We start from the raw sequence: 11,528 nt of genomic DNA, 5'->3' as shown, positions 1-11,528 counted from the left end.
CACGGATGAGTCATGTCTGCATACATGTGTGGGAGAGTGCATGCATGCGTACCGAGATACACGTGTACTACTGCTTAATTCCTTTGCAGACAGATTTCAGATTCAGAAAGAGAAAAAAACCCCAAACCTGGACAAATGCAGAGTCCTTGGCCAGTGCAGAAGTAAAACCTCAACAAAAAATGTATGGTGACTTGTGTGCAACTTGAGAGTTAGCCTTCAGAAGCAATGGGTACTGTGCACACCTTGGATAAGTTCCAGTGAGGCCAAGCCCACCTCCTGTACACATGCCTGCATTAAAACAAGAATACATGGCCTGCCTGCTCCGTTGCTCGTATTCTGACTGGCCCCTCACTTCACAAGACTTTTCAGTCCTTTCTGAAAAATGTCAGGTTCTTCCCATTCATGGAGAAAGGGGCTAGGGATTTCAGAGCTCATTCTTTGCCCAGCCCAAGCCATGATTATTAACATGTCCTGTTCTCCCAAGACCCACACAACCACCTTGATAGAAGAGCATGAGCCTTTCTATAGGATAAGCCCTGCCATTTGTATCAGGAGCTAATGTCTTGCACTTTCCTCATTCCTTTCTGCTGAGTAATACCTCCTCCTGTAAATGGGCAAGGGAGGGAGGGAAAAAAGGAAGCCAAGCAATTCCTTCACTGCCTCACAAAATGTTAATATCCCCAGAATATGTGTTTGGGGCTGGTTTGAGCCAAATCAAATGGTTCGCTCGACCAGGACCAAAGCTGGGCTTATTTCAACCTGCAGCTGGGCTGTCACAGTGCCTATTGATCCCCTTTTTGCAGGACATTCAGACCACTTGCAGCTGTCTGGCTGCAGCACTCTAAGAAACACGGCCTGGCTCCATAGCTCACCCCTTAGAGCAGACGGAGGTCAGGCAGCACTGCAGCAACACTGCCACATCCAGATTAGTCCAGCAGAAACTAAATGCTTTGGCATCTCCAAGTGGAACTTGCTGGTGCACAAAGCACCGTTTTCCCGTTTCTCCATGTTTAAGCCAGCACAAAAGCACAACTTATGGGACTGAAATCATCTGCCCTCAGCACCAGAGCAGCCTTGCGCTCACATGCAGAGGTATCATTCCTGACTCTGCCCAGCTCTTTAGTCTCCACCTCTCCACTACCATATTCCTTTTCTGTGGGCTGGCCTTACAGTACTTGTTACTGCTCCACCTCAGATGTACTTGTCAGGTGGCTTCACCAAGACCCTACCAAGTCTATTCCTGCTTTCCCTGCTTTTCAGTGCCATCCAGCCCTGGCTCAGAGTCTTGACATATTTCCTCCACACCCACACTCACAGCAGTTCTTCGCTGTCTCCTACCGAAACCAAGAGCCCATTTGTATCCTGCTTCTGTCCTCCCAGCAGGGCTTGCTCCTCTCACTCACCTCATTCCTGGAGTATCCCTTAAGAAAACCCCAGGGATTTGCACACAGACACAATCACGGGGGAAACAAAGACCAAACGAACATCAGGACTCAGTATACCGCAAACTGCCCAGGTAAACCCAAACTGCTCCAACACGCGTGCAGTTACCTACCTGTACTTTCCTGCCTCCCCAACAGAGAAAAAGAACTGCATAAATCTTCGACAATACTTGTTATTAAGAGCTTTGGCCTTTGCAGCAAGAACACTGTATATTTAGTTACTAACCGGTATCTGTTAAACGCTTAGGCTGGAGACAAGTAGAGCTGCCAGTCCTTGCTGTCTCTTGCAGTGGTGAAACATTCCTGAGTTCGCAAGAGGCGACGGGACCAGATCCACAATTGCAGAGCAGCATTTTCAAAAGTCTTCAGCATGGGCCCAACTCTGCCCTGTCGAGATCAGTGGGAAAACACCACAGTTAGCGACTTCAGGGTGTGCTCCAGGCTTTTGAAAATTAACCATAGATTTCAGTAGGACTTCTTCTGTCATCCATGAAACTTGGACCAAACAATGTGGTTACGCTGCACCTGTATTTTGTCTTAAAGGATCCCAAACTATTTATAGTCACTTGCGTTTTACTTCGAGGTGTGTTTGGGTGGATAAGCAGCGAGGACAAAGCCATACACCCAGGTCACCTTACTGTAAACAAAGATATCTTCAAGTCATGTGCAGCACCGAGTGAATGAGCGGGTAGGTACCTGCACATACATATTTTGTGTTCTGTCCCCACTGGCCAGCCTGGAGAACTCTCACCTCACAGTGGATATTCCCCTGCGTTCTCACCCAAATGAAAACACACCCAAAGACAAAACTCCAGGTCAAACAAAATGTCATCTTCTACTCAGAACAAAACATTCTGTTTCTTTGAGTGATTTCTTCATTTTACAAGAAATGAAAAAAAATATTTTTTGGTAAAAATTAAATGATCATTTTTAGAATAGATAAAAAACTTTTGGATCAAAAAGGGTGAAATCAGACCTTTCTGCAACATTTCTTTCTTCCTGGACTAATTTCACAGATCTGCTAGACAGCCATTCTGATCAGAAGAAAGCAAAGCAGTATGCTCCCTGAAATACCTCCCACCTGTAATCACGGTCAGCGATTAGCAGCTAGGCGCTTTACCAGTAACCCTGTTTGCTGATCCTAGGGCAGAATTTCCCCTGCAGAGTCTCCCCATGTAAGATTATATGTTAATCAAAGGAGAGCACTTGAAGTACTAAACTGTGTTTCTTTACCTCTAAAACAAACACACAAACCTTCAGATCACACCCATTGTTTCGCATACCTGAACCTTCTCACGTGAACTTTAGTATCTCCTGCAACTGCACGTGTTAGCAGCAGGGAGGTCACTCCAGGTCCTCGCTGCTAACCCGTGTGCTGCACATCACATTGGCCGTACTCAGTACAGGGCTCGCAGCAGGCAGGCAAGGGAGACCAGCAAAGACCAGAGCAAAGCATCCCGTTGTTGACAGTGACGGTTGCCATTTTGCAAACTCCTAAAGAGAGCCCTCACTCTGAGGAGTTCCCTCCGTCTAAGGGCAGAGGTCAATGAAAAAGCAATGGCAATAGCCACATACAGTTTATGCATGTAGGAACAAGTTCCTGATCACGTGGTCTCAGTCAGGCTACGGTTCCTCACTGCCCAGCCACAAGTTGGTAAGTACCACATCAGACTAAACTTCCTAATTTTGCTCCATGTCCCACCAATTAGAAAAGGAGAGAAATCCCAAATGGTACCTCTAATACTGTACAGCAAAGAAAAAACCAAACAAGAAGCCCCCAAGCCATTCCCTCTCCACCACAGGCTTTCCAAAGCGGTTCTCAATCACCTCTTAGATCCCTCTACCTTCAACATCCAAACAGCTGCTCTTAAAGCAAAGTCCATTCCGAAAGGTGCCCTGGATCTCAGACGTGAGACTGTCTCATGACAGTGGAGAGAGAGTTTCTGTTTTGCTATTTATATGGAAAGACTAGGAAGAACCAGAAGGGCAAAGTCACCTCCGTGTCTATTAACTGAGACAAAGTGACAGCCAGAGCACTGGGCAGGGCAGGTCTGCGTGCAGGATACAGTAGGTCCCACAAATTACCAGGGTTTCCCTAGTTTATTCCTCCTTTTCTGCTGGGAAACAGTGTCCAGGTAGAATGTGAGGCCTCTGGACATTTGCCCAGGATTTCTAGATGTCCTACAGATGACTCAGGGCATTAGATCTCCAGAAATCACAGCCATGTCTGCAACACATGTACAGACCGCCAGCCAGACTACCCATTTCTGAGTCACAGTGAGAGACAGTATCTGTTTTATTTATTTGGCTCTCATTGGGTGCTATGCTCTTTAAAAAAGGCAGACTGCCCAGAGGACTGGTCTCACAGCTAGACCCCAAAGATAAGAAAGAGAGGCTTTGCTTTTCCTGTGGGGCAGAAGGGACCATGCAGCTTACTGCAATGCAGAGCCACTGAGTTGGCAGAAAGCAAGCCCCTGCAAGGACAGAAGGTGTCCGTGCGTAGGGGGGGAGGCGTTATTGCCAATAACAGCTCTTATTTTCAACCTGCCCTTTGTACTTTTTGTTCTACTCAACAAGTTAATTATTCTAGTTTATGTTCTAATCGAACCGGCTTTGGAGTTTTAAAGCCTTCTTGGTCTTTGGAGAGCTGGTGATACAGAGAAGGCCTAGGCAAAGCCACCTCAAAGCTCTGGTTAACCTGGGATCCCGCCACAGTTGCAGAGAGTCTATGGACGCCTACGCAGCGCATTTGGAGATGTCTCGCTTTTGCTGCGCTGCGGAGACCCAGGGTACCCCAGAGGGACTAGCAGAGGCCGTTACTCACTGTGCCTGTACGGTATGCTACAAACATGGGAGTTGGTCTCAAATCAGCAGCAACTTTGAGTATTTTGAAATCTCTGTTCCTCCTCTGAAGACACACTTCAGGCAAATATGGGCTCCCAGGCTTTGGACCATCTGCTCCAGCACTGGGGAAGCGATGGAGGGAGCAGGAAGAAGGGCTCCAGAGTGCAAGGCACACAGGGGCAGCATGGGAAAGCGGAGCTTGCTGGAGTTGGCTTTTAACAGCTGTGTTGAGAACAGCTTGGGATGGGAACGGCTGTTTGACCCAACTACCTCCGGCACAGCCCTGACTAATGGCATTGCACTTCAGCAACGCATGCGGTGGCATTCCTTTCCACATAGACAGTATTTGCATAGTAATAACAATTCAAAAGCCTCAGCTGTGACTGTTGCTGGATCAATACAGGTAGCTGACCCCTTCCAGCCATCACCCACAGGAAACAGGATATGCCACAGCCTTTCCAAGGCAATCCTCTCCTCCCAGAGAAAGAAAGAAACTTTTGCAGCACTCCTCTCAGTCTCTTTCCTGGCTTGAGTAAGCAGGGCCCCACAAAGACTGCAGCTGTCATAACACAACACGTGTTGGCAAATGTCCTGTCGCCCCCGCCAGAACTAGCCAACCTGTGAAACACACGAGACCCAAAGGATAATAATTTGCTTACAATGATCCAAGCACTGCAATCATTTGATAGTAGCACTGGTCACTGTTCCTGCATGACTTAATTTTCTAAGTAGCTTGGGATGCAAAAGGAATTAGGCACTATCTTCGCTTCAGTGCCAGCAACTCAGCAGGTATCAGGTGACTGAACCCGTTGGGTGCGTTGGAAAATTTCACCGCAGTGCTTCCTCTCCATATTTAATTCACTGATGGAAACAAAAGATGGGATTTCTGTCTGTCTTCCTTTGGAGGCAAGCTAGATACAACACAAAGACACCAATCCACCTTTTGCGTAGGTCTGCTGCCTGATGTCTTGTCGTGCCTCTATCTCCCCCGCTGGATGAAGAGGAGTCCCTGGCTGCACAGCACTTCACTGGGTGCTTGCAGAGTGCAGGGACCAAAAGAAAAGTCCAGGATCCTGCCTCTAACGGTGCCTGAAAGAAAGGGGAGTGGGACAGCGCAAGCACAGAGCGCTGGGCCAAAGAGCCTACACTGTTTGGTTTCTGCCACTGTGTCTCGGGGTCATCTTCAGAGGGAGGCTGTACTTTCATCTTTGCAGTCAGCACCTTTCACTGGAGTTCTCCTTTCACTGGCTCTTTGATTTTAAAGCCATTTATATTCCAAGCCAATCCGTACTAAAAATAGGATTCCTTACTAAGAATGGCACTGGCATTACTCACTTTCTGCTACGTTCTCATCTCACGCTATGCTGCCACACCTCCAGCTGGAGGAGTGTGCTGCAGTAATCATCCACAACTATGTGCTTCTGTGAGCAGGTTTTGAACCTCTGCCATCCTTTGGAAGCTCCCACTGTTTTTTCTTTCATGTGCTAATACAGCTCAGTGGCTTATCTCCTTTCGCATCCTTGGGGCACACCTCTTTGTAGACTGTATACTGACAACCCAACCAAGTGGGAAAAAACACACAGGAGATACAGCCATCCCCCTTCGTCCCCCTTCCTCCCCCTTGCAATTCAGGCCAATCTCCAGTTCTCAGCTGAAGGGGATGCTGTTCTTACTTGCATTCAGGAAGAAACAATTTGCTTTCCCTGGAAGCTCTCCCTGCATCCTTTGGCTTTGACCGTCAGCTGCTCCCCCCAAACTGCTCATCAGCTACTAGCAAGGAGGTTCTCGGGCTTTCCTGGTGGGAGGTACACTTTTCCAGCTCAGTCTTCCAGATGCTAAGCATTTCTGCAGGGTATCGCTCCTCTTCAACATGTCTGGAAACTGGTGTGAGAGATGGGACATACCTCTGGCCAGGTCTAGTTTTGTAGTTAAATGAATCGTATATGGGGTTTTGTTTTCTTTTTCAGCATTCTTTTGCATTTTGCACACCACTTTCAAGTACAGGAACGTGTTTCCTCCTGCCGTCCATGTCAGAGGTGCAGCCAGTGCCAGAGCTGACTGTCACTTATTTGCTCTGATAAGGGGTTAATTTGCACAGGTAAACCTGGGCGTATGTTCATAATGCAGGTGGCAGTGATACTTTAAAGGAGGCACCTTTCTTTGTTCCCTTAATGATTCATTCATTGGGAGTGTGGGAATTAACCTATATAAATTTTTGCTACTAAGTAGATACACCTAGATCCTGAAATAGTGGATGGGTGAGAACCAGTTATAGAGAGTCTACATATTGTCCTGGTAGCACAGAAAGAAACAAACCCACATCGGCAGGCTGGGAATGAATGACTGCATGGCATTTCTCATGGCAAATTCTCTTCACCTCCTGTTTTCCGGTGACTCACCAAAAATCCTACGGGGCTGCAGTAGACACCTCTGAGAAAGGCCTGACTTGACTGAGACCTTCAACCGGGCCCTCTCTCCAGGGGGCTCAACTCTGACCGCTGGAACTGCTCATGGGTGTAGCTGATATGGCTTAGACTCAGCAGTGAGCCCAGGCAGCCACACTTTGGTTGCACCAGCACTGGGAGGTAGGTGTGAGATTGCATCAGGAAGCCAGTATGAAAAGGGAGGCTGGCTTGCCAAGCCTGGCTCAGTGCCCTCTTTGTAAGCTGTAGCTTACACCTCATCAGCTGGGAGGCGGAGAAGAAACAGATTTGTATTTAGGGCACCTCACTAACGGAGAATTGGTCTCCCTCACGCCTAGCTAGAGGAGGAAAGAAACCTTTCTCGGAGGCTGCGCAGAGTGGGTTGAAATCTCTAGACTAACTCTTGTGCTCCTAGTATTTTCTGGGTTTGTTGGAAGAACCTTTAAGGCTCAGTGAACAAGAGTTGACCAGTCTAAGATTCTTTACAGAGGACAGAGCAATCCTGGTTTACCCATTAGAAGTTATAAATTACATTAGCATCTGAGGAGCTGTGCAGGCTGACGGAAGCATGAGGCAACGGTCAATGCCCTGTTGCTGGTTTCCTACAGCTTTGAAAGGAGGTCACATAGTGCTATTGTTGCTAGTGTGATGAGGTCTTGGTTGCTTAATCTCTTCAAGGTAGGCTCCATAGGGTGAGGTAACACCCCAGACACTGCAAAACCTGCCTGCATCTTGCAGGCACCTCCAGCCAACCTTCCCCTCACAGCAATAGCCAAGAGCACATTGCTTCGGACAAAATGCAGGGAAGAGCTTAGAGAGTGCAAGCCTGAAGGAGATAGCAAAGAGGTCCAGGAGAGGCATCACCATCACACTGCAGTTGGGTCAGGACATCAGAGCAGCGCTAATTCACTAATGGGGCCCTTAATGGTCACAAGGGAATCACAGAAGTTAGAAATGCGCACACAGAGTTGAGTCTCAGGGAGGTCCGGCAACTGTCAGGTCTTTGTCCGTGCTGGGGATGAACTCCCCGCTTAGCTGTGCTGATTCTCTGAGAAGGCACAGTACGTTTCACAAATCTGACAAAGGGTGGTGAGAAAAGGATGCTTGAAGGCGTGAAGCACCACCAATCTCAGCTGCCTAAGCAAGGGAAAGCAGAGGGCTGGGGTTCCTGGGGAAACATGCTGCAACTCACAGCTCAGAAGGGCATGTGTATTGTGGGGAACAGCTATTCACACGCACAGTGGTACCACACTGCCTACAGGACACAGACTACAGCAAGGGGGAACGAGAGGTACCAGGAGGCTATAGTCCAGGCAGGATGAACTCTTCCTGGTAGAGCAGCACAGAGGAAAGAAAAACACCTCCAGTGGCTCTCTCCTGCCCAGCGCCCTGTCGTTGTACTCGGTGGCCCCAATCACATCGGCCAGGCCTCTGAGCTGCAATTAGCCACGTGAGCCACAGCAGCGTATCTGTGGGCTGCGAGTGAGCGTCCTCTGGGAGGCCGGGCAGACACGCCACACCAGGTCACGGCGGAAGGCGTGTGGGCACAGCAACCCAACGCAAAGCACTCTCTTGTGTGGCATATCCTGTTTCTCCCCAAGACATGTACAAGGTCGTCGGCTTAGCCACGCTCGTGGGTGATACCATCTGTTTAATCAATGTTCTCTGTGCTACGAAGTCATCCCAGATGCTTTGTGTTGGAGACAGCTTTTCTAATAGTAATTAGCAAGGTAGGGGGGTGAAGAGGCAATTGTCAGGCTTCTTCTCCAATAGTAATTAGCAAGGCAGGGGGGTGAAGAAGCAATTGTCAGGCTTCTTTTTGCATAGGTCGTGGCATTAGTCGCTAACTGCCTCCCCCCAGTCCCTGCTTCCTCCTCCCCTCGTAACTGTGAGCCTCCCTACCTCCAGTTTGGGAGCTACTGCACAGGAATATTTCATAAGCAGGCCTGAGGGTTTGTCTGCTGCCTGTCCTACTTCCTTCAGAGCACCTGAGATCAGCTGGGCTGGAATGTCTGCCCATATCATGCTCCCATGCTGCCTGGATGGGAGATGGAAACTTACCTACTGAGGTCAAAAATGGCTTCTCACTCATGGTCTCGGGCTGCCAGCTTAAGCCCTGTTACAGGTGGCAGACGGGCCTCCCAGTCGTGACGTTGACTCTGAAAATCAGGAGAGGAAATACCGTGAGTCTTGCTATTTTCAAAAGTCTTTAGGGCAACATTTACTTCATACACTAAACTTCATCCCTTCTGGCCCTAGGGGCCATAAAAGACCTTGCTCAAAATAGGTATGTGAAACTTTAGGTTCTCAGGCCATGCCTCCATGCCAGGACCCAGTCCTTTATGCAATACACCATTAAGCATCTCCAGGGACTGGGCCCCTGAAGGGACTGCCTCATCTAGTCCTCCACAGTACCAGGCAATTGTAGATACTTAGATTTGATGTGCATGTATACGAATATGTGTACAAAATACTTTTAACTGCTCCAAAGCTTCATACTGAAACACTGTTAATAGAAAAGCCCAAAACCTACAACTGTTTCCTCCTTGAAGCACCATCGCTGACGGAAAGGTTCACAGTGAAGTCACGAGCGTTGATAACCCTGCACAAAGCAGTAGGTTTGAGACACCCTCTCTGAAAGGCTAGAGTGCTTTCCATAAAGTTATCTGTATCATCAGCTGTTAATCAGCACAGACCAATTGATTCCATCTTCCACTGAAGAAGGGCCTGGCTCATCCTTGTTTTGGCAGATGTTCGTCTGTGATAGTTCTGTAGCCGTGACGGTGAAAGATAGTACAGCTTGGTAGCATTTTTGGTGCTGTTTCACTTACCATTTCACTCTGTCAGCGGGCTTGGAGCCCAGGGAACGGTTAATCCCTTCCCTGCTTTTGCCAGGTAACAGCTGTTCTACTTTCAGGATCCCTGGATCACCCAGGTTTTGGTTTGGTAAGTGGATGTCCTTGCAGGAGCTCCTGCGGGAGGAGCTTTGGGAAAACCAGTCAGGACTGGTCCCGCCAGCCCCGGGAGCATTCCTGCTCCCATGCTGATGCAACTGGATCCAATCTCCTGGCAGACCAGCTGGCTGCTTTCCAAAGAGCTCCCTCCAGACTGGCTCGCAGCTGAGCCGAGACAGGGGATGGCGGTGACGAAATTTGAGCAAGGGGACAAAAGGCTTTCAGCCTTCATTAAAGCTGGGAACACTAGATGAAGATAATGCTTGTTATTAATTGGCTCCTCCCAAGAAAACACAAGCTGCCTTGTTTTGCTGCGAGTTTACCATTCTGTGGAGCATCTCCCCAGCACCAACGAGACTGTGGATGTTGAATCATAGTGTTGAACCTTAGCGCAATCACTTGGGATGTATGAGTGGGATTCATTCAGAGAGTGTTGTGCAACATCGGCGTGAGACGGTAAAGCACGGATTTATTTCAGTGGCAACCCTCATCCTACTCCCACTTGGGATTCAGTGTGTAACAGCTTTAAGTGACATGCTCTGCAGCAGAGCGCGGACTTAAACGCATCCTGGAGATGAAGTAGCTGAATGGTGAGCACAGCTTAAGTACGCTCCAGAACCAGGTAAAACCAGAAACAGGGTTTTAACAGCGAGAAAGATGCAAATTCAAACTATGTGTTTAAACTATATTCCAGATGCACTGGGAAGGCCTCGGTTACCTATGTATGTCTTCTGAACGAAAGCAGCTATTAGCATAAGCCAAGATAATCTCAACAAAGAGAATTATGAAATGCTTTAATCATGTCTTAAAGCAGAATTTTTCAGACCCCAGCAAAAGGACGGGATCTTCTGAACACTGCTGTTTTCCTTGAGCTCCCGCTAAATCAATGACAAAACTCACGCTGATGCTACTGGGACCGAGATTAGACAGAGCTGATGGCTAACAAGCTCCCTGCCATCACCGTTGACCACCCCTTCCCAACTTTTCTTGTGATATTTTTGCTAACAGACACACGTTGTTGAGTCTTGCACTGCTTGCTCATTAGCGCTGCAGTAAGTGATTTCTTATGTAAATCATGCCAGCCCACAGAAAAACCAGTTCAATTCCAGTCTGCACTGCTGGGATGGACATAGAACAGAGGAGGAGAAGTGCTAACAATCCTGGGTTTTTTTTCTTCTTTAAAAAATAGAAAACCAAGGACCAGGCATAAAAGCAGTCATTGCATATCTTCCACTGCAAGCAGAATTACCCTCGCATCCGCAGAGAGAGTACTCCAAATACAAAATTCCCCTGGCTACCTATTTGCGCAAGTGCCATCACCAAGCTTGTATGTACAACAGCAGTTTCTATGCACCTAATTAGAGGTTTGAAACTCATGAGCATTTTTGTCTGTGGACCTCACGTCTTCTTTCAAATCCTAACCTTATCTTTTAAAGGCACAGCTACGTAGCTAATGGCAACCTATCTTTTCTATGCGGTGTCTCATAAACTGAAAGACTGTAAACGTGACTGAGAAAAATAAGTGTGCAGCCACGCTAAGGGGATCCTTTCCCTCTTCTTGCTGCTGCCAATACAAGCTTCTCAAAGGCCTGGAAACGGTTTCTGTTTCTATCCATGTCACAGCGTGCATCGCTGTGTCCGTATCCCATCGAGCCTGCAGGCAGGTAAGAGGTGCTTACTGCCTACAAAAGGCACTGAAATGCTGGCACTATGATATGCACTTCCATAGCACAGGGGCCATGACTTACTATGCCTTTCCTTAATATCTGTAGTGGTATGAGAGAGATATTGGTGGAAATCAGCACTTCAAGAGCTCCTTCATAGGCGATAGCAGAGCTCGTGGGAATTCCCCTAGCTAAGTCTCT

The 11,528-nt window shown here is 48.1% G+C and overlaps 1 long non-coding RNA gene across 1 annotated transcript; it reads right to left on the bottom strand.

The window, feature by feature from the left end:
- Positions 1 to 1,708: 1,708 nt before the first annotated feature.
- Positions 1,709 to 9,645, bottom strand: LOC140652329 (uncharacterized). The gene is made up of 3 exons (XR_012042737.1): positions 9,541 to 9,645; positions 8,771 to 8,868; positions 1,709 to 1,829 (listed from the first exon to the last, which is right to left on the bottom strand). It is a non-coding gene; the product is annotated as an uncharacterized lncRNA (long non-coding RNA).
- Positions 9,646 to 11,528: the final 1,883 nt, after the last annotated feature.

Source organism: Ciconia boyciana, chromosome 5 (genome assembly GCF_034638445.1).
Source record: "Ciconia boyciana chromosome 5, ASM3463844v1, whole genome shotgun sequence".
NCBI classification, from domain to species: domain Eukaryota; kingdom Metazoa; phylum Chordata; class Aves; order Ciconiiformes; family Ciconiidae; genus Ciconia; species Ciconia boyciana.
This window is presented reverse-complemented; position numbering and strand designations above follow the sequence as displayed.